The following is a 24,072-nucleotide window of genomic DNA, read 5'->3' as shown; positions in this document are numbered from 1 at the left end:
GCCCGGGGGGACTTGAGGGGATTTGAGGGGATCCGAGGGGAGCCGGGACCCGGACCGGGATCGGGATCGGGATCGGGATCGGGATCAGGATCAGGGGTTGCCTCGTTCCCCGCCCGCATCTCAGGGCTAACGGCTCCCCGCCTCACGTCCTCGCCTCATGAGGCAGCCCCGCTCCCGCCGCGCTTCTCCTCAGGGAAGGGGGCGCCCCGTTCGCACCCCAGCTTCGCTAATCTAGGATTTTATTTATTTATTTATTTATTTATTTTTACCTCTAAACGTTATCATATTTATTTATTTATTTATTTATTTATTTGTTAAGCTTAAAGAGAAGCGATCGGCCGCCTCAGGATGCGCGGGGCCCCTCAGCACTAGAGGCAGCCCCGTTCCCGCCGCGCCTCTCCTCAGGGAAGGGGGCGCCCCGTTCGCACCCCAGCTTCGCTAATCTAGGATTTTTACCTCTAAACGTTATCATTTATTTATTTATTTATTTATTTATTTATTTATTTATTTGTTAAGCTTAAAGAGCAGCGATCGGACGCCTCAGGCTGCGCGCGGCTCCTCCGCACCAGCCCTGAGGCACCTGTCGGAGCTTGCCTGGCCGTGCCCGTGTTGTATTTTCAGCTGAAATTATTCCCGCTCGCTCCTTATTTGTGGGTTAAATCGTGTTCCAGCGGTAGAGGCGGCTGCCGGAGGGATCCTGTCAGGGTGACAGGCTGGCGGCCGAGGGGTGCCTCAGCGAGGCAGCGGCTCAGGGCTCCCTCATGACCAGCAGTGTAAGGCAGCATCACTTACTGTTAAAGCACTCTGAATTACGGACACATGCTGTATAAACACCATGGACTCCAACTAATATTACAAACTGACACTTCAGAAACAAACTCACGCTTGTCCCGTTCTATTTTTTTCTCTACAAGAATGTTTTCCTGTATTACTCTACATGGACCTGATCTTGAAGAGGGGCAGAAATTCCGCTTTGTGCCCAGTAAGGAGTTTCTTTTGTATTAAAGGCTTTTCTCTAGGTCTGGAGTTACTCAGGGACAGCTCCATGTTTTGTGTTCACTGATGCTTCTCTGCTGTAAAAGTGCCTTGCTCTCCTGTTTGGTTTGGCCCACATTCAAAGCGAACTAAGCTAAACGAGCACAGCATCCAACTTTCAGAAGAGTGTCCTCAACTTGGAAAGAAGAGCTCCCCGTGTGGACAAAGCCACAGTCTTCTAGCATCCCAGAGCTTCCCACGTCTACCCAATGTATTGACTTTAGTCTGCAAAGCCCTTCATGCTTCACGTACCTCATCACTTCCAGATTATCTTGGCATCTTAAGCTCAGGTCAGCTGCTTTTTCTCATCTCCACTTTAGAGCTCTGTGTTGCAGTTCATTTTTTAGTTACCTTACAAGTTTGTTATTTGTATAGTTTTATACAGTAAATGCCACTACTGCTTGTGATGAACACAATTTACAAAACGAATAATGAATTACATCGGAGGGAGATGAAACAAGTGCAGTAATGCACAAGAGGAAAAAAGAAGCAACAATAAGTTTATGTTCGTGTCCCATGTACCCAAATTAGTGTGGGAAAGAGATCTGGAAATTATGTCAGCTACTCCTATGAAAGCATCAGGTTAATGTTCAGTTATATAGTGAAAATATGAATAAATGAAGCTTTAAAATTATGAGAAAAGGAACACACAACAAAGCTGTGAGACACTGCTAGACTGAAAAACACTTACTTATAACTCCCTTAAATATTTATTGTTCTTAAAGATTGACAATTCTTGACTTGGATTAGAACCAACACCCTTTTATGCAGAAGCATGCCATAAACCAATTCAGAGAGCTAAGTACCGGTCTTGCTCGTAGTTGCCCAAACCATGTAAGAGATGCTTTAAGCAATGTTTCTCATTGCATAGATACTTAAAAGTTGTATAGTTTGTAGATTAACATTTATAGCTCAGCACAGTTTTAGAAGCATCCAAACTTCTGATGCCCAAAGCTGTCTTCCCCAAACTGGTTCACCAGTGATCAGTAGCAGCAAATTTTTGCTATTTTCCAAAGAGTAATTGCAGTGCACTTCTGCAAGAGCTTTAGATTCTGAGGCTTACTCTGCAGTGCCAATCTGGAGATTGTAGATGAAATTAATCCGTGGGCTCCTCCTGAGCTGGAAACAGTGAATGTAGAGCATCCTCTCAGCCCTCTAGAACAATCGGGTCCCAAAAAGCTGTGTCTGAGAAACTCAAAGTTGAAATAAGGATAGTCATGTTAACTGTCTCATCTAGGCAAAGGTGGTGGCAAAGGGAGCGCTGCAGCTCTGGGAAGCCCAGGAGCTAGGTTAGCAGTTTGAAGAGTGATCTAGTGAAAGGATGAGAATTCCCTGACTGTTCCCCCACCAGGCAACTGCCTGCAATTGTCTTAATTATCAGCTGCTAAACTGGGTGCCTAGAGAAAGTGCTAAACTGAATTCAACCTCACCTGCCAAGACCCTTCTTCACAAGTCAGCTCAGGCATTTAAAATTGTGCCCAGCTGTGAGCTTCCCCCACAGAAGTTGACAAACAGCATATAAGAGGCATGAATTCCACACTAAGCAAATAAAATGCAGTTTCAGTTCATGGTTTTTCTGTATAAATACCATTGTATAAATTCTCTTACAGCACTGCTGTACAGATAAAGTATTTTAAAATGTTAGGTTAGCTGCATGGAACAGACAGTTCCTCCTGAAGTAGTTCCTCCAGAAGCTAACAGATAAGAAGGGCTTTCCTCTTTCTGTTTCCCTCCTGTCAAGAAGGAGGCATTTTACACTGCCATAAGATTTTTTTTTATTTTTATTTTTCAGTTAGCACAACTGAACAACAGACATGAACAACCTTTTTCCTTTGTGTGCGTGTTTCATTCTTTTCCACTGCTTAAACCAAAAAAAAGAACAGAAATGCAGCACATTTACCCTCAAGGCGGCTCTTAGTCCTAAACTCATCCCATTATTTTATTTCCACAAGCAATGCAACTTTTTCAGAATTATGCCCTGTAGTGTGCTGAGGGTTTTTTTTATGTACTCCAAAAAGCCATTGCACACAGCTGAACATGAGTAGAGCTAAAGTTTCAACTTATATTAATCCTTTATGTAGCTTAGCTTTAAGCCAGAACCATACATCTTTTCGGTACATACTCAGTTCATACATCCTGTAAATTATTACAGCTTTTCTGAAGAATTCCAGCTGTTGTAAGCTGCACTTGACCTCTAGATAACTTGCTTTTGATGCACAAATAAAGAAAACAACATTTCAAACAAAATGATTTGTTCAGTAGTTGAATTCTGGCGATTGAATATACGCGCTTGCGTCCTGGATGGAATATAAATACCTACATTTCACATGAACACATATATCAATGTAAATCTGTTAGGATGAAAAAGAATTAATGGTCCGGCTCAGAGCAAGTACCATAATGTTTTTTCTAACTGCTTGTATTTCAGATTTCCCAGACTTTTGGTCTCTATGATAGAAGATAGCATTTGCTTACAAGAACACTGCTAACATTGCAACAGACAATAGTTTATAATGGCACAGAACGTCCAGGATACAGGTAGGAGATGGATAGAAGGAAGAGCACATATTGTAACTTAGGTACAGGCTTTATCAGCTTTTACACGGCGTGCTCTTGCTTTCGTTTGTTTCTTCGTAGTGACACCTAGCACAAGGAATGCTTGTTCACAGGGTCGCTGCCTAAAGATTGTTTTGTTTTTTCTGGTCATCTTTTTGCAAAGTTTTGCTGTTTCCTTTCTTTGCTAGTAATACACATCCCACATCATTAATCTTACACCGAGCAGAAACATTATTTATGAACGATCACATCAAGAATTCTCAGTGTACATTATTGCAATATGACATCGTGGGCATGTCATGGTGATTTATTTTGTGTGTTGTTTCCCTGTAAGTACAAGAAGTATATAAAAAAAAGCATGGGCAATATAGGAACATGGATTTCAGCAGTGGTTAGTGGCCTATGAAAAGGCATGGTATAGGTCAGCCTGAAGTGTTGAAATCTAGCTAAAGTGCTGTAGATTAGGCTGTAAATACACAGAAATAACCCTCAAGATACAAAGTGTACAGAGGAATTGTTGTCTTCTGCAACATTCCAGATACACAGTGCACGAGGATTTGAAGACGTGATTATGAAAGTGATGCTGAAGAGTCGATGCTTCTGTGTTAACAAAGATTTCAGAACTCACTGATTTATCTGCTGCACGCTCAGGATTCCTGCCTTGGTAGCAGCAGCAGCAGCCTAATTATGGGGTGTTTTGATCCCATGTTTAAGCAAAGCTTCACTAGAAGGGAACCGTGAAGTAGCCAGGAGGCTGGCTTAGTAACTTCAGCACAAGGAAAAGTGCTGAGCTTTCCAGGAGATATATGAATGGACTAGGGGAGTCTTTTTAAAGGTTATGAAGTCCTTCTTTCTCCCTGTGTCTGAGAACTCCTATTGAAGTGAAAGGAACCTCTGTCCTATTCATTTCAAAGGGGTTTTTGTCAGGAAAAAGAGCTTGATCAAAGTAGCTACTAAGCATTCTTAGTGGCTAATGTTCAGAGTTAAATGTATCAGCTGTTCCAAACCATTTCTATTTCAAATTATTCAAAGGGTTTAAGGGACTGTCTCCCTGCACATTTTCCTCTCTAAGGTCACCAAAACCGATCAGCCAAAACCTGAGATCTAGTATGAAATATCTTCTTGGGAGATTTACAACACTGAATGAAAATTAAAAGGTTGAAAATTAAGTTAAAATCTTGAGGCTAACAGCAATGGGCACTGCATAAAACTAAATAAAAAGGCAGCTATGAAAATAGCCTGTTCCCAAAATTATAGCAGGAAGGTAAAACGATGAAAGATTCTCGAAGCAGCAGGAAGCTTCTGATTTAGGAGTCCCATACCAAAAATATCTATGTCAAGAAATACATTTAAAAGGAAAATATGCTCTGAGGATTCACAAAGGTATTTGGAGAGGCCACCAATTCTTTGAAGGAACCTGGTGCAGTTGTCTCCTCTTGTAATTCTGTCTTGGATTCTTAGTCAACAGGTGAATCTACTCTTGACTGTGATTGTGCTTTTTTATGGCACAACTTGACAAGTAAGTTAACAACGATACAATCATGCAACCAGATGGATTTGTCTTGGAATTACCCTCCATAAACCTGCACACTTTTATAACACGCTGCTTTCATATCTGACACAGACTACATAAAAGAACTAGTTTGCCCAACAGATATCAATCTCTAAGGTTATGAAAGCTTTCACTTAAGAAAGGTCTTTCCTCGGTGCTCGTAAAGACATTAAGTTTTACCTCGTAGGCTGAAGTTTGTTCTTCATGCTTACATGTTTATCTTCATCTCTGTCACACCGTGCTAGTATTTACACTGACTGTGTGCAGAGCGGCCAGTAAAGCCATTAGCCACCTTTAACAGCACAGCTCAGAAACACAGCGATCTAAGACTGGTTTTTAAAACAGGCAGGGATAGAATATGAGGCAAAACTGGTGCAATTTTTTTAAAAATGGTGTTCAGAAACAGCTTGACTGTTATACTCTTATCACCAAAGAGCACACAATAAGGAAATTCATAGCTGAAATATGCTACATGTATTCGTATTACAGAAATCACCAGCTATTAAAATAAACCCACTGAAAATAGTAAGCACTAAAAAGACTGTCAAAAGATTTTCAACCTATTTGACATTGTTTGACATTGCAAAATGATCAACAATGAGGGAATCCGAGCTTCTTTTAATGTTTGACGCACAGGACTGAGCAGGAGATTGCAGCGCAGCGTCATCGTCATCACAGGGCGTAATCGTGGAGATATTGCAGTGAAAGTGTGAAGTGTGATTACTGAAATCAGCTGCTGCAGTCACTCTCAGGTAGCGTGGCAGCCTGGCAGTGACAGCTTCGTCTGTGTCACCAAGTGCTCTACGTGAAAGCGAACGGGAGGAGACGATGCCAAACAGCACGAGTACCAAACCCCTCCTGTACATGAGAAAACCTCAGCACAGATTTTTATTACTTCCCTTAAGACAAACATCTGCTCTTTCCCGGTCTCTCCCCTTCCCCCTCAGCACACCAAGGCTGAGGAAGCCCCCCTGTGTTAAGCAGAACCAGATGCTGGACGGAGCGGCGCGGCTCTTCTCTTCGTGGGCACTGCAGGGCAGCGCAGCTTGCCGTGCCGACGAGGCACGTGCTGTGTGGATCAGGTAAATACTGCACTTCCACTTGTTTTACCACCCGGAGAAAGCAGCTTTACAACGCAGCGACTATGAAAGAGGAAGCCAAGGGTTATGACAAGAACTAGGAAATTGCTGTTATAATTGGTGTGTAATAAGCACTGCATTTACACCTCTAAGTTTTTGAGAATAACAGTAGGCCTTAAAAAGAGAGACAATTACTCAACCGTCAGCTAGAAAAACCTAGCAGAAAAAAACCTTGAAAACCAAGCTCACAGGTATATACAGATTTATCCCAGTGTCTCACAACTTGTAGGCAAATACAAGAATTTTATTTATTTATTTATTTAAACTAATGTGTTTTGCGGAGCTAGGAGTTCCCCAACTTGTGTCAAATTTTTTTAAAAAATCATACCCATTCTGCCACTTCCAAGGTACATCAATGATTTTGTTAGGCTTGCCAAAATAATAATAATAATAATAATAATAATAATAATAATAATAATAATAATAATAATAGAACATTAAAAACTTAAGATTTTTATTCTGACTTCAGAACTCAGAGTTGAAGGAACTTTCCTAAAGGGGAACCTGTGAAAATCTCTGCCCCAGCGGTACAGGGTGCACCGTTTCCTCTTAGAAGCTTCATCATTCTGCTGAATTTTAGCATTAGGGCAGAAGTGGGTCTGCTTTCTAAAAATAGATTTGCCAACATCTGTAAAAGTAAGAAACCAGGAAATAAATGAAGCATAAATACTCCAAAAGCCACATGCTTCCCCCAAACCGTCTCAACAATTGCTGTCTTGTGGAACAGTGGCCCAGATAACGTAATTTTTCATGCTGATAGACATGGCAGCATTTTTCCTGCCTGCTCAGTTGTGAGGCTGATCTGCTTTGGTCCAGCCCGCTCTGGGAGAGGCGTGTTGGAAGGCTGAGCCAGGCTTGGGCAATAAAAGGATGGCACAACACCCTTTAACCAGTGCTTTCAAAAGGCCACTTTGTGCGAACAATTTCCTCTTCCTCTGCTTTCGTCTATGATAGGCACCGTGCAGAAATAACCCCGGTCTCCCGCTCCGCAGCAATTTCCCTGTCCCAAATCTCTGCTGTCAATTGTAGTGTGGAGGTGTTTCCCTTGGAGGCAAGCTGGCAGTTGTATCTGTCTGTAGCGCTCATCAGAGGGAAGTTTAATATCACTTGTATCAGAGTAGTGTCATTGTGTGTTCTGTACCTCCCCCACTTTTCTGGAAAATGGGACTGAAAGCAAGCAGAGAAAAACAAGCGTCTCTCAGCGGCATTGCTATGCACCAAGAGACAAAAATATTAGCTTGATTCCAAGAAAAGTGAAAAGGAAAATGAAAGTGTTACATTGACAATGAATAGTGCAGTGGCAGCTCTGTTTGTAGTATACTCTGCGCATAAATTCACGATAATGACAGAAAGTTTTTAGTCTTCTGTTGTAATATATGCAGTGAACAAACAGATTTAAAAGTGTTCAAGCTCCAAATTTCTGTAGTTCCTTGCAAAAAAGATTTTTAAACATAAAAAAAGACACTTTTATTATGCAGACCTAAGTCATCGCAAATCTGATTTCCTCCTCCAAGTCCCTGCTGATCGCTGTTTGTGACCGCTTTGGAAATACCTTGCTACCTGTGCAATAACATCTAGATAAACACGCAGCCACTTCCAGAGAAGTCACACATCTATACCTGCTATCGCTTCCTCAGGAACAACACCTCGAGCCACACTCAACTGAGCAATTTATTTGTGTTTAAGTGACTAAGGATTCAGCATTGTTCCCTGAAAAGACGGGAGAAGGTTGCCTGTTAGCACATGCAGCTGCTTTCCTCTTGTTGTTTCTCGTTGGGAGAGCAGTGCACACCGTGTTTTGTTTGTCAAAAGCTGAGGAAAGGCCAGCCTGGAGTATCCACAAACTCTGCTGGGACAAAGCTGAGTAATCAAGAATGGGGAAGCTCGGTGCATATTACAGAAGCACTCTCACTGTATGAGTAATGCCAGTCACACCTCTGAGAGCTTTAGTTTCATGTTGAATTAAGCTTTAGAGGTATTTTCATACAGCTGAGTCTAATTACGTGTTCCTCTAAGACAGAACATGAAGCTGGATGTGTAGAGCCTCCTTGTGCCTGGTGCGCAGACAAAACCATACCTGTCCACCAAACTAATCTGAGCTTCACTAAGGTAAAGAGGAAAATCATTTTGTCATGAATACTTTAAATATCAATTTGGCTCTCTGGAGAGGTGCAGTAGGACTGTCTCACCCCATTGAGGAGGGTCAGGACTACCCAGGTCTCCTAAGGTAGCTCACGAGCAGGACACAGCTCAGTGCCTGTATTCACTCTGGTGAGCCTGAGCAGCAGTAATGCAGTGGCCACAGCAAGCATGGACCTATGGCAGGGATGTAACTGCAGCTGTACCTTTATTCCTGTTGGATAACCACAGGCTGACAGGCGGCAACTTCTGACATGTCAGTGCTGCCTGATTTCAGCTGGGTGAGGATGCCGCTTCCACCAAAGCGCTGCTTCTACAGGGAAGAGGGCACACAACTAGCTTGTGTCCTGCACAGCTCATTGGTGTAGATTTTCAGGGGTGATTATCACCATCTGCAGGTTATTCTGCTTAGTCTATTAAGTAAATCATTCTTATTACCTCTTTTCAGTGTACGCAGAAAATTGTTTGGTGGGAGCTAGTGGTATTTGTTTCCATAATACAATTCTTCTGTTTTAAGGGAAATGGCAGTGATGCACACATGGCAACCAACCGCCCAGGAGAGTCAGTATATAGAGGACTGAGAGCAGCTGAAAATAGCTGAAAACAAGAAAAGAACAGAAGAGGTAAGTCATGTGGAACAACCTCTGAAGAGACAGGCATTATTCAACAGTACCAGGAAAACAGTTGCAACCGTTTCACTTTCTGTCTGTTAGTCGACAGTGAAGCATGGTGACGTGATGCAAGACAAACTTCTGGCAAGATTTGCTTTGTGCTGCTGAAACTTTGAAGGCTTTAGTAACACTTGAGCAATACGCCACACGCTTGATTATGGGAAAATCAAGGGATCTTGCAGGCATGATGGGAATTTCTAAGCCTGACATCTGAATAATGCCCATGAAATCAAAAATTAGGACACCAAGGGTTTCTGGCTAATCCAGGTGTAGCAAAAATCTTGTAAGATGAAACAGTGACTGGTTCTGTTATTGTTTCAGTACGTACATGAATAGTGTCACTGGTTAATCATGCGTAGAAACAAAGGTGAATTGCAGAAATGGAAATTACTGTAATTATATAAAATTAAAAAAAAAAAAAAAGATACTGGAGTTTTAGTATAAATCTCCAGTTGAAAAAAAATGCCTGTGCAATAGTTTAATTTTTAAATAGCCCAAATTGATCCATTTCATTTTTTTCCCAAGTATTCAGTGGTTGTTTGCCCATGAATTTCGTTGGATAGTTGTTTCTTAATTATAAATGCAGATAATTTTGTGAGCTTTTCTTGAAGTCACAGGTTAATCCATTTGAGGAAAATGATCCATAAACCATAGGAATTGCAAGGAGTTTTAATCCAAATCTGTACAGATTATTCAAAATACACTTTCAAACTACCAAGCTTCTTCATTTTAGTGAAATTACAGTGCAACATGGACTATACTTTCGCTGATCAAAAAGAACAACAGGCCTAAGTTTGCTTTAAAAGCAAAATATAATGAAGCTAGAGATACCTTCTCCTCTTGCATTAACTACTGAACAGTTTTCAATTACAATAACTGCAATAAGAGATGTAAAGAAAGATTTCTTTCTAGTTAGTGTATCCACTCTTCTGAGATGCTATCAAGTTAGAGTCGTTAACAACGGGGAGTACTCAAACTTTAAATAATAAGTGCACACAAACTATTGTATACCTATAGCCGCCCATTAAAAAGCAAACAAACAAACAAAACAAAAACCAACAACACTTTCTAATCAATTTCTTGTTATACTCAATCCTAAGCCAATAAACCTTTTATGTAGTGGCTGTAGCAGGAAAAAGTATATTGCTGTCAAAGAAGAAAAATAAATGCACAGATTTAGTCCAATAGCAATTTCTTTGTCTAAAGGTCTGGGCTTATTGAATGTGTAGCCTTCTAAAGTTATGAGGACATTAGCAAGGTTTTCCTATAGGGTTTTGCCACTCTGAGGCAAAATATAATACCACTTTAGTGGCAAAATCAAGAAAAAATAAGCTGGAAAATGAAAGAAAATGGTTGTTCTAAATTGCTACTCGCAGAAGTAGCGACGCAGCCCTGTGTCAGTGGAAGAATAATACAGAAACAACAGTTTGACACTGAGGATCACCAAGGAGAAGGAGTATGAATATTTATTTTCAGAATGGGGGGTCATTGTTGAAATTACTGTATCTGTCATCATATTTGATCTGAGCTGCATTGTGCCTGTGACCTCAAGAACCAACAGTTCTGGGATGTGCCAGGAAAGTTGTCCTGCACTGGAGCACTTTTACAGGAGCTCTGCAAGCCCCTTCTCATTGATCTAAAATGGGTTTTCTGGTGTCTCACTTCTAGCAAAATTGGCTGTGGCAGGAAACTTTGTAGTTATGAACCTTATAAGAAAGAATATTGAATGGACGAATGTGACAAATGGCTCAACTCTTCGGGCCATAAGTTATGTCCTAGGAAAAATACTTTAACGTGTAACCAGGAGCAATGTGTCTCCACGAATATCCCAGCCAGCCTATCAGTGTTAACGAATCATCTGCAAGGCTTAGACACCAACTTCACAGTGTAATTCCCCTTTTTCTGTTAGTCACAAAGCTCAATATAGAAATAAGGTCAGCTAAGTCACAAGTATGCTCCAGGTGAGGGAGATGTTGCCAGCGATACTGGTGCAGTGGGACAGGATGAAATGCAGCTGGTGCCCAGGTTTCAGGAAAGCAGGTAGCTGCAGTGTGTTTAAGGCATAATCCTTCTGCTACACTGAGCTGCCTGGTGCCCTGCCAGGAACAGCTGCTGAGCCTCTATGTGGACCCACTGGTAGCCATGCCAGCTCTATGGCTTCTCTTTCACAAAAACAGGGCATAGAAAATTCCATTTTTGGTTCAAAATCACTATTAGAGGTTCATTATGGAAGGAATTTCAGATGAAGCTGATGAAGTGTCCCAGAGAAGCTGGGAAATGTTTGTCACTGGAGATACTTAAAAACCCTTTGCATGAAGTTTTGAGCATGGTTAAAACATGGTTTTTAGTGCTCCTTGCCAATACTGCATGGGACCATGTTTCAGTGTTCAGGAAAAATTAGCTACCCAGGCTCTCAGAGCTTACCTGTATTTTACACTGACACGTGGGAACAGAGGGGATGTGTCTATCAAAAGATCCTAAAAATGAAACCTGAAGAAATGGTGATACACTTCTTGTCTTGAAGACACAATACGTGTTAGCATTACACCAAAGGCTGAAGCTTCCCCTGTTCCTCCAGCCCCTACTGCCTGCAACACCAAACCCAGCCACCTCACAATTACGATCTTCCTAGAGCAATAAAAAAAAACTTTTGAAAAGTGGCTCAGGTTGAATTCTTGGCCATGCTGATCTCCAGGGATTGAGAACTGAGGCTCCTGGGTGTAAAACAGCTTGTACAGCCTGGCTCTGCGATGATTTTGCTACTTTTTTGTTCTTCCAGTTAGCAGGGCTACAATTAATGCCAAATCAGCAAAAGACTGTATTTACTTATTTTTCAGAGGCTGTAAAAGCAGAAGTTTATTAACATGAAATCAACCATTAACTAATCAGCTAATAAGGTAGACCCTGAGTTTCCTTTTTTTTTTTTTTCACTTGGTAAAAGTGAGAATTACAGTAAAAATCTTTTTCACGCAGATTTGGTATCAAACTTTCTGTTATTTCTTATGCACAGAATCTTAGTTTTCCAAAGAGCTGATAATAAGGAACTTATCTAAGCTTGAACAGAATTTTACGATCTGTTTTTAACAAAATGCTCCCCTAGGCCTGATTAGATTTTAACAGAATCGTTTTAGGAAAGCTATGCATAAGAACAAGATTTGAATGGAAAATACACATAAGAACCCAGACAAGCAAGTGATGTTAAAACAAACAAACCGTGTAGGAATGATCAGGAAGGCCTCCACTGTCCATGAATGCTGGTCTATTTACCTGTTGCAAAAAGTAGTAGAAACGAGTTGAGTTTGCCCCAAACCAGGCCATCAGCCTTACGTTTGGTTACACACTACTTGCAGAGGCTTACTGTGAGAAGTGCAGTACTGCCGAAACAAAAAGAAAGCAAACCACCTTCTCCTCGAAGAAACAGCCATGAAGGGAGTTCTTATCGTTGTTTTAAGCTTTTCCCTTTTGTTTTCTGTCTCACTCTGCCTCAATTATATCTGTGGTTAACATGTGGTGAGAACACGGCTAAGCAAGCAGCGTTACACACTCCGCTCTCTAGGCTCTAGCCACCAGGGGGTTCTACGAACACAATTTTCCCTGGAGAGCAGGGGGCTTACATTGTCCTGCAGCCATATTTATATTAGTTGACTTGTTTAGCCTTGATTTTATTTATTTATTTATTTTTGGGTGTGTGCTGCTGAGTTCCAGATTCATGAGTTTTACTCCAGCATCCTGACTCAAAAGGTTATTAACAAAGCAGTGCCCTCACGGCACCTGGAGCATGTTCTAAAAACATGCTAAGCTGTGATGTTTCTATTGTACACAGCTTTCTTTTCCTGACGGCACCTGTTTAGTGAAATGTTCTGTGCTTCTCTGATTGCCAATTTGAAAGGGAACAGACTCAACATACAACGAGACACCACAGAAATAAAGCCGAGCTCTTTGTGCATTGCTGGGATTACTAATTTTCAATGAACAGCTCCTCAGGTGTTCATTCCACTGCAGGCAAAGGCTCTATCATGCTTAACCAGCACTCTGACACTGCTTTTGTACTTCTCCAGCTCAGAAGGAGAGTGGAGCTGTTGTCTACCACAGCATCAGATCTGATGATACTGTTTCCAGTGGATCATGCTGTGTTTTGAGGCACTGTGGGCCCCTTGGATTTTAAAGCACTGCACAAAACATCATCTGGGCATCACAGAATCCATTCTTTGTAATTGCTTAGTACCCAGTGAAAACACCAGATCCACGGTTGTACAAAACAGCTGGCATTTCCTGACTTCGTGCCCTCCCAATATTTGTTTCTGTGAAACTCTTTTAAACATACCCTTAATCCATTAGAAAATGAACTTGTAGAATGAATTTCCACTCTGCCATTTGTGCACTGTGCACGGAGGAGCCATAGCCATGGATGGATGCAACCAAGCCCTGTTTCTGCCTGCTGTCTGATTTACAATCTGAATGCCACAACCTCAGTTCCTGTACTTCCTTGCAGTAAAATTTCACAAGTGCTCTCTTCCGAGATAGATATTTTTAGAAATGTCTTTGTTTGCATTATCTAGTTGATGTATTTATTTCTGAAATGGTAATTTCAGATAAATTCCTGTTGTCCTGGACAGACTGGCCCTGTCAATAAAAAGAGTCATTTGGTGACAGTTTAAAAGATTCAGATATTTTCACAGGGGCAGGAGCAAGCAACGTTAAAAAAAATAATCTTCAAGAAAGGTCAATTTGCTGTCAGCAGCAACAAAGCACAGGATGTGGGGATACTGAGAGTGCTCCTCTCCCTTTAGGTGCGGTTGGTGGCAGGCAGCCAAGCTGGCATCACCACACCCAGTGCAGATTTTTGTTACCAAACACTTCCAAAACAACAAATTTTAAACGTAATATAGAAATAGACTTGACAAAACACGTCTAATTTCAGGAACGTCCAGCAGTCCGTTTATGTATGTTGCTAACAACATCTGCTTGTATTTTACTCCACTAAATTACCTCTCTCTCTGTTTTGCTCCTGAAGTTTGCCTTCGATGGATGTGCGAGGACTTGTCTGAGCGTTGTTCTCACCTTCCCCCGGTGGCTCTGATGACTTCACTGCTGCTGCAGCTCGACAGCCGGCGCCTCGGTGCACTGGCAGGTGATGTAGTGACGTGTAGCATGATATGGCAAAAAAAGGGCAAGGACTTGAATTTGCTAAGTTTGAAACAGCAGAGAATAGGCCATGTTACCAGCAACTTGTGTTTTTCAGCAGTTAATTGCATGCTAAAAGTATTATTCCTGCCTGAATCATACAAACTAAACTGGTGTATTTTGGAGATAACAACTGCACCTGTACCTTGGGTGGAATTTCCAGTCCTCTGGTTTTGCTTTGAGAAGTTTTCAATATAATTCTCAAATATATAAATCGTCTCAAGTCTTCTAACATGCAAATTTCTAGAATATATTAAAAATTAATCACCTTAAGCAAGTGCTTAATTTAAGCATGACATGTGATTCGCTGAACAGACATGACTAAGCCAACATATAGTTCATTCTGTGGGACCAAAATTTGTTCCAGTGTGATTCATCAATGAGTAAGAATGATGCTATCTGGAGTTTTAATCTAAGTGCAGATTTGAATAATGACCTGGATTTTTTGGAGGAGCAGCTAGCTAAGCAAGAAAGGGAAAAGAAAAAAAAAACACTATAAAGAATTCTGTGGTTGATATCACCACCTATTTTCAGCTATATGAGTCAGTGAGCTATCACATGGATTTGCACAGAAATATCAAAGCAAATCCCACTTCAAACCCACACCACTTCCCAATATATACCCTCACTCATCGATTGCAACAAACTGAGTTAACGTATGTTTGTCTGAAATAAAAGCAAGGAAGAGATCAGAACTACAGCAACAATTAACTACCTTAAAACAAAGACTTGTTTTGTGAAACTCCTAGGCTAGTTTGTAGCTGAACTGAGAAAAAATACGCACTCAACAAATGACATTTGCTGAGATCAATAAGCAGAGTCTTTACAATGTGTGCAGAGATCAAGGGAGGCTGTTTTTTTGGCAAAATTGGAAAAAAAAAAAAAAAAGATTTCTAAAAAGACATAGGTAGTAACTTGTCCAAACATTCTTTAATAATAATGATTGAAAGAGCTACAGCTGTCATGGAAGAACCGAAAGCCAAGATATTTCTTCAATATTATAAATGTCCTGGGATATAAATATGAGGTACCTCTGGATACATGAGAGAAGCATCATTTGTAATGGTTTATATTTTGAAACATAAAGCCAATTACTGTGGTGGAGGAAAACATAACCCATGCTGTTATAGAACACTTCTGCTAAATCATGTCCTCGTAGAAGCAGCTTTGACAGACTGTCATTTTTCCAGACTATTCTGTAACGTACAGTGAGCTGCTGCTAGATGTGAAGCCCTCTGAAAATTAAAAGAAAGATTTAGGCAATATTTTTAATGCTATAATCAGAACTGCAACATTTACAAACAGGAAGATGAAGAAACACTGTGTATGGTAACTTTATTTCTTTTGCTGGCAAAAAATCCTGTGGATTTTTCAGTCGTACCGTCTTCGGGCATCCTACTTTTCCCTTACAATTTAAAAACTCCCTAACGATGATTAGGATTTCCCACTACACAAACTATAGTAACAGTACTGCAGGAGCATGTTCCTGAACAAAGATTTCAGGTTTCTGCCTCTGTATCAGGAATCCGAATACAAAAGTCAATCACCAGTTGAGTGATCACCTTAATTACGTGCACTACTGCCCAAGTTCTGTGTCCCTACATCACATGCCTTCCCTATAGCCTTATATTGTGTCCTAATGGGTTTCTGTATTAATGCTTTTCAGTCTGACATCTAGTGTCATATCCTAGGAACTATACCAGTTCCTAACAAAAAAGGTGGGCTAACGAAATTGAATCTCATAAATTGGAAAGCGCTGACAACTGCCCGACGTTAGGTGACCACAAGCTCCAGGTATGGCACCAATGACTTTGAGGTGTCTGGGGGAGAAACAGATCCATACTGGTGCTATCCCACCACACACTGCTGAGACTGCTGCTGAAATACTGCCTGGGACTGCTTACCTGGGCACCACGTGGCAGCCCAGTGAACGAGTGAGCAACACAAGTGCTCAGCAGGAAGGAAAAACAGGTCAGTGACAGTGGAGGAAGAAATTCTTGTCCAAATGAAGCAGCTTTTGTACAATGCCAGTTCAGCTTTCATGGACTGTGCAAATCCAGTAAGTCCTGGCTCAGAAGTAGAAGCAGGTAACGGCAGCAAGGGTCTTGGCTGAGGTGCTTGGGGGCAGGAATAAATTTAGCTCAGTTTACTTCGGAGGAAGGGCTGTAATTATACCATGTTTCTTTAGGAGATGTTCTAGGAGAAAATGTAAAGAAAAACTTCTCTAATGTCACTGAAAAATTGAACAGATGCAGTTGTCTACAGGGATTAAATTAGAGTTTATTCAGATTTCAGACAAAAAGATAATGTGAAACCAGTTAAAAGCAGCTATTTCTGAGAACGACAGAGAAGAGTATCTTAGGCTGTTTGTTTACTTGAAAATAATGGGCTCTGATACGTTTTTGCAGCAGTAACATCAGTGGTTTTGAAAGAAAACTTGTTTTCTAGCTTGCTTTTTTTCTGAGAAATCTGAACTTCAAGACTTCTTACTCATTCTCTGGATCCAGAAACAAGCAGAAGAGAATGCTGACTTCTGGTCAGGAGGCATCTTTTTAGGGAGCCTGCTTTTTAGGGAGCTAAAAGAAACAAATGCCATTCACCATCTATCCTACCATCCCAGCCTTTAATGACCACCCCAGGAGAACGTCACTGCTGCACGCCGGATGCTCCATACCTGCAGGAGCCAGAGGTTCCCGTTTATACGCCCGCAGCAGCCACTGGTATTTACATTGCCCTGTGACTGCTCCCACCAAACACATCCCAAAAGCGTGAGCAGCTCAGCCACGAGGCTCTGTTGCCACCCCTTTAATTACCAGTCACCAATTCTTTCAGAAAACAGGCTGAGCACGGGCAGAGGAAGCAGCTGGTGGCCGCGGGATGATGGGCAATGGCCGGACAGCTGCCGGCTCTGCTGCTGCTGGCTGCCTCGCAGAACGGAGCATTTACTCTCCTAAAAGTCCTTCCCACCTCCAGGATGTCTGTCTTCTGGAAGCTTTAGGATCAAAATCAACGAACACATTACACTTTAATGTGGTGAATAAACGTGTTTGCATTGCTGCGGGTTCAGTTAACTTTGCCATGCACTTCCTTCACTCATCCTGTTTAATCCATTATCTCATCAGATATTTAAGACACCCTTGTAACACAGCTAATAAGAGAATGGCAACGTCTTCATGTTGAAACTAATTAATAGAAGCACATCATTCACATCCTTTGGCTAGGTTTAAACTTCTTGCTTAACAAAGTACAAGCAATCATCAGAATACACGCATAGATGCTTTCAGGCTTGTTAGAAGCTTTGCCTCTTTGGTGTTTATGTCTTGCCTCACACGAAATGATCACTGCAAAGTAAAAGCACTCAGGCCTCTGTTCCTGAAGACCACTGCGCATTTGCTGTCAGACACCACGCATCAGCTCACAGATTTGTCTGCCCGACCTTCAGCACACAGAGAAGATTTTCCAAGGCCAAGGCCCCAGCAATATGATGGGATGGGATGTGATGGGAAGGGATGCGATGTGCTTGTGCACCCTCTGCCAGGTGGGATCGTCCGAGAGCTGCTCTGCTGGGAACAGGGAGCAGCAAAGAGAGCTGCGGCGGGGGGACGGGCGTGATAGCATCTTGCCGTACACATGCCATAATTAATTTTAATTTCCTTAATTAAGTATTTAGTCTTTGGGGAGGGAATATGTAGAAGTTGCTTCATAAACTGACAATGGGCGATTGTTCTGCGTTCCTTATCCTGGAGGCACGCAGGATAATGAGAGCTCTATAAATACGTGGACAGATTGATTCGATGGAGCAGACAGGAGTCCCCCGGCACAGGCTGCTCAGTGCTTTCAGGGTAACGGAGACCTCCCCGCTCTGCCCGGGCACGCCACAGCTCCCCCATTTTGCAAGAAGTTAAACAGACTTGGTCTGAACGCAGCTACTGGGGGACAAGCAGCACAAGACCGAAATGAAATAAATACAGAAGAAAATGGACAAATGCTGCTGAAGTGCCACCGTCTGTTGTGGGCAAGGGCAGTGCAGTTCAAAATCAAAATTGACGACATTGGTAATTCCAGATTCAAGGGGAGAATTTAACAACTTTATATCCACGATTCATTTTCCCTGCACGCATGGAAGAAATCTTTAGAGTGACTCCAAAAGCTATCCAGTGTAATGGCACGTACCTGTGCCAGGTCAAGAGGTGATTCTCCGACACTGGCAGCGAGTTCAATTTCTCTGACTTCTCAGTTCAATGCGTGGAGGCTTCATTTCAGCACTGAAACTTCTCCGCAAAGGCAAATTTTGAAGAGTTATGGCTCGGGTAGTTAAAGAAGTGGTTACTGATTTAACCTCTGCCAGGAAAGTCATCCCTTCATCAAGCATTAAATCAACAGACAACAGAAGTTGGGGAAATGATGTTATTAAAATTCTAGCATCAGAATTCCCAATACTTTCCCCCAACATGCATAAAAAATAAAATGATATAAATATAAAAGAAAGCCAACAGATGCAGTGTCATATGGACTTGCTTAATGGCAACGCTTAGCCTTTCAGAAAAAGATTTACATCTACATTCACTACTAAAACTTGACATTTGCATTGAATAATTCATAATTTGTTGTTTGCTGCGCTTTGCTGCCTTTCTTATGTGCATGGCTCTAAGTAACATCATCTCTGCTGTTAGGGGAGGAGATCAATCCTTACCCATGCAGATATTTTTGTTGTTGCTCTGTAAAGTGTAAATATGTATTTGTCTGAACCGACGTTAACGTTTCCTCAGCAAGAGCTCTGCCTGCGATGGAAAGGCTCTGCGCAGATTGAATTCACTGCATTGCTGCACTTTCAGCGAATTCTCCCCCAACTCTTCCAAGTATTTTAACAATAATCACATGGAGCTTGGACGTGGTTCTGTGCCCACGCGTGTCGTGTTTCAGACGAACTCCTGCCACCTGCCTCCTCCTACAGCTGCAGACGGGATCGCTGCCAGGGCTCCTGCACCAAGCTATGGAGACTTTCACCCTTCTACAGCCTGTCAATTCTCTGGCCTGAGCACGGAAAGGAAAGGTTTGAAAGGCATTTGAAGGTACTCCTGGATTCAGGATCCGCACAGAAACTCAAAGGGGGTGCCAAAGTAGGATCTAACATGCAGTTTGAGTACAGTTTATTGCCATGTTGTTTCCAATAGGAGCCTTGCAGATTGTAGGGTTGCAAGCATCATGCTTGCACTGTAATCTCCTAAAGCTTGTACATTTTAAAACCTACTTTTCATTCTAAATCTTTAGGGTCTATTGCAACCATTCCTTCATAACCAGGTTAGGAGCTATAAAGGTTTGGGTAGCATTGGTCTTTTCCTGACACTTCATCTGTGATTCTAAGAGAAGCAAACAGGGTGCTTTGGCTCACCGGCTGGCTCTCCTCCCCGTCCGTTGGCTTCTTCACTGTTGCTCAGGGAAAAGTTTCTGCGTTTATTAACTCAGACTAATTGATCAAACAGTGCAACACCAGCAGACCCGCTACCACAGCACATGCTGTAGTGTCCAAAAGCTATCCTGCTGCTCTTCGGGTGAGTTCCTAGGAGTAAATTCCTTTCTAAAACTTGCAGAGCAGCCTGGGGTAGTCCCTACAGTTTTGCCCCCCTCCACCCCCCTTTTTATTTTAATTAACTGATTAACTTTTCCTCACCAGTGAGCATGTTTGCCTTCCACTGCTGGGGACAGAGCCCTGTTCTGCATCCTGCTCTGAAGACTTGAAGGCTTCACTTGGTGAGCCAATAGCCACACACTCAAAGTGTGAGCATCTAATGAGAAATCTTTAATTGGGCCTCTTTTTTTTTTTTAAATTTAATTTAATTTGTACTGCTTTTAGTTCAACTTCCAAGGCATGCAAGGACTCCAACACCTGGTGCATAACGGCCCCAAACCTTCATTATGTTTTAAAATGCAAACGAACAGGAAGGTTATTGTGATGTTATCTGAAATCCCAAATGCCTGGTTTCCTGATTTTATTAACTTTGTGGTAATGAATTTCTGGATACCTGAGTAAGAAAGAGCAGGCTAGAGATGACTGAGTGCTGTCAGCAACTGAAACCACGAACACCTGTTCTGGGGTGGCATCAACTGTAACGGTGTAAGCGAGTTACTGACAAAGATTTCTTTCCAAGGATTTTTAACTATGGTTCATTATGTTGTTTTTTTGTCTTTTTTTTTTTTTCCTCACCAGGTCTGCTGCTTGAATCCCCCCCAAACATCTACGCTTGTCACCTGTGCAGCTGCTTGTTTGGTTTTGCAGTGACTGGAGGTCTGCCTTACTCCGGGCTGAAACACAACAAAGCTCTTGTAAGCATTCTGCAACACCTGTAGCTGTTTTGGGGTTTGCAATACCCACCTCTTTTTTTTTTTTTTCTCATCAGTTAATATAATGATTCGTGTTTATTTTCTCCTTTGGGCCACCTTCCTTCTCTCTCATGTGGACAAGACTTTGGGTCGAGCCTCGCTGTCCCCAGGTCTTCTTTCCGTCTCCCCAGGTGCTTCCCTTCCGCAGTCCCAAGCCAAGAAAATCCCATTACAAATCCGACAGGCAATGGAGCAGGCAGACCACTCGGGTACCTGTTTTTGAACACTGCAGTGACACCTTTGTGCCCAAGCAAAGTCATTTCACTACACAGGGTTGGGTTTTTGAGTCTTGTTGGCCTGAAACTGCAAGGATGTACAAGACTACAGCTTCTCCTTTTGGCCACAATTAAACAAAATAGAGAAAGTTTTACTTCTATTTTTCAGGAGTAAGTATTTACTTTTTTTTTTTTTTTTTTTTTTTTTTCTTCAGAAACAGAGAGGAGCTTCCACAACTGACCACAGGTAATGGCAAACCCTAATACTTGTTATTTTTATGACTTTTTTATTTTTATTTTTTTTCCCAAGGAAAAATTCAGAGTGAACAGCAGCAAATTATTTTCCTGGAACTAAAGAAAATGGTATTTCTCCAGGAGTTACGAATCACCTCTCTTTCAAGAAGGCCTAAAATGATGGTGACTTGGTGAGATGGGAACTTCTGGGGTAAGATTAAACACAGACACTGCTGCACCTTTCTATCCCGGATCATGCACAGACAGATGTGAATGTTCGCATACTGTAGGTAAGTGTGAAGCAGGCATAATTGGTGTACAAGTTTTTTTTTTTTTTTTTTTTTTTTAAGCTGGAAGCATTTATTTTTCCACGTTTTTAGGATATTGTTTCTTTGTAGCCTTAATTTTGGTACCTGCCATTTCCTTAGGGCAAGAACACTTATTTTTCTTTGCTGCCTCTCCTGGTTCCCGGGGTTAAGCAGCAGCCAGCGGGCACTGACAGCACGGCAGGACCTACCTGCACCGCTTCTGCCCCGCCGCACCTCGACGCGCAGGTGGCTGTAGGGGAGCCCTCCCTCTCCCCACTGACTTTACCCCCAGGAAGTAGACGAAAACCTTTCCCCTTTTCCACGGCTTTTCTAGAATCGAACTTTCCAGAAAGCACTTGTATTTTTTTTTTTTCTGTTCTGAATGCTAACCCCTTATCTCCTGTTGCAATAGCATTCAATTACAGGCAAATTCTTATCTCACAGCAGGTAAAAGTGTGAGAGATGGAATCTCTCCGGAACGTGCTTTGTGGAGGCTGTTTTGAGCCAAATCAACTCTCTGATTTTTTAAAGCCACAACAAGAATTTCTTTCGAGCATCCACAGCCACCACAGAAACATCAAACCCTGGCAGGGAGCGAAGTGAGCTAGGGAGGCCCAACTTGCTCCCAAGTGCAAAGCAAATGCGATGCGTTGTGACTCCACTTCAGGGTGGTTTCCTCCACTGCCCACCTGCACGCAGCGCTGCACGAGGCTGGCGGGACCTTTTGGGGACGTGTGCTCGTGCAGCGCGTTGCAGCAGCACACTACGGGTTGCCAACAAACGGCTCCTGCTGACTCTGCACGAGCAGGACCACACGAAGTACACAAGTGAGGGCTCCCCCCTCTGTGGCTGTTCACCTCCCGTCCCCGGCCGTGCAGTGCGTGCTTGGAGGAACCGCAGCAGCCACAGAAGGCTCTTCTGGAAGCCTGGACGTGTTTTTCTGGAGCTCGTCTGCCCTAGGTTCGAATCGAGCTTGCAGCGGATTTTGAGCTAAATTATCTGTTTGAGTGGCTTGGGTTGTGTAAATTCGCACCGAGCTGAAAGCAGCGGGGGGTTAACAGTGACACTTCCAGGCACCTCTGGCACGTGGACGCGGCGTTGCTCAGTTGGTGCTGGTACAAAGAGCAGAGCCAGGGAGCTGGAGGCCGTGCTACGGGGCGCTGGCGTTGGAGGTGGATCAGAGCCTGCTGGTTTCGTGAGCAAAGCTTCCCCAGCCGTCAGCTTCCTCGACTTACCTGCCAGAGGCTGCCCGGGATGCCACAGCATTCATGGAGGACACAAACTAAGGACAGGTAACCGGATTTTAGCCTTAACTGTGAATTCTCTTGGCTTTCGCACATCTCAATCAACTTTGACCTTGTTGTTTGCTATTTAATTTGATAGCGGTGCCCGTGGCCCCGTTTAAGACCGGGCACCCCGTTGTGCTAGGCAGCTTACAAATACACAGGAGACATAGTCCCTGCCCCGAAGAGAACATCACAGGAACTTTTTTTTCTGGTGATTTAATCATAATATTGACAACTTTATCAAAAATTACAAAACTGATAATAAAAAAATTTCTAATTCTTAGTAAGACTAGAATGGGTTTTTTTAAAAAATAGAAAAGCACTTTTAATGCTACTGCTCTTCTGGAATTCTCACATTACAACCCTACATAGCAAAATACAAACTGTAGCTAAGAAAGGTAGCAGTCCTAAGGTAATTCAGTCCACCACGAGCCCTCTAACAACTCTATACCAGCAAATTCAGGGACTCCAAAAGGATATCACATTACTTAGAAACCTGATTTAGGAAACACCTTGAAGTTCTTTCTAACCCCTAAAACCTTAGACTGTGAGTATGATAGACCTGGGACATCAGAGGTGGGTTGTTTTTTTTTTTTTTTTTTTTTTTCTTTTTTCTTTTTTCTTTCCTCCGTGGATAATGTTTTTGCAGCTGATACCAGCAAAACGTTCTCTTTAAGAAGTGAAAATATGAAGAAAATCCATCGGAATAAATGAAAATATTTTTATGGTGTTCACAAAATGCACCATAATAGAAAGAGGAATATTTTCTTTAATTTGAATGTCATCCGAATGACTCAACCACATTGTCACCCACTTAGCAAAAGAAAGCATAATAAATAAATAAATAAATAGACAAGAATATGCAACACTTTACATCCTCAAAGAACCACGTAGTGCCCTAAGCTACCGAGATCCTGATCGACTTTGTGGGCTCGCTGTGCTCAGCCAGTTCAGCTCGGGGTGATTGCGCCATGTTAATGACAAAGAAAAGCGTTGTTCCACTTTCCACAATGGAGTATTTTTTTTCCACCTTTTAAATATAGGAATTCTCTCTTAAATTAGAAAGTAGGCAAAAAGTATTTTTTTTTTTTTAAATTTTCATTTTAAGTCTTCTATTAGAAAAAATATAGATTTATTAAACAAAAAATAATAAGGTAGAAAGAAGGGTTGGGCCTCCATCAAAAAAGTATATTATGCTTTAATGCAAAGAGAAAGAAATGGCTCTAAGGGCAAAATTCAAGTATGAGTGACCAGTTTTTTAATCGTAAAGTAGGTGCAACATTTTTTAAAATGTTACAACACTGCATGACCTGTAATGCTCACAATATTTACATTAACTGCTTACATGAAACCATAAAAACTCTAAAAGAGA

At 42.0% G+C, this 24,072-nt stretch overlaps 1 long non-coding RNA gene across 8 annotated transcripts; it reads left to right on the top strand.

The window, feature by feature from the left end:
* Nucleotides 1–48: 48 nt before the first annotated feature.
* On the top strand, nucleotides 49–22,987 carry LOC311438661. 8 transcript variants are annotated; one of them, XR_014694251.1, is made up of 8 exons: nucleotides 49–1,325; nucleotides 3,464–3,573; nucleotides 5,633–6,225; nucleotides 8,939–9,044; nucleotides 14,107–20,027; nucleotides 20,485–20,600; nucleotides 21,183–21,396; nucleotides 21,859–22,987. It is a non-coding gene; the product is annotated as an uncharacterized lncRNA (long non-coding RNA). The 8 variants fall into 8 exon arrangements; XR_014694252.1 differs by having other exon boundaries at nucleotides 3,464–9,044; XR_014694253.1 differs by having other exon boundaries at nucleotides 1,421–9,044.
* Nucleotides 22,988–24,072: the final 1,085 nt, after the last annotated feature.

The sequence above is a fragment of the Aythya ferina genome, assembly GCF_964211825.1.
Source record: "Aythya ferina genome assembly, chromosome: 6".
Classification (NCBI taxonomy): domain Eukaryota; kingdom Metazoa; phylum Chordata; class Aves; order Anseriformes; family Anatidae; genus Aythya; species Aythya ferina.
Note: the sequence above shows the minus strand (reverse complement) of the source record. Positions and strands in the feature narration are given on the sequence as shown.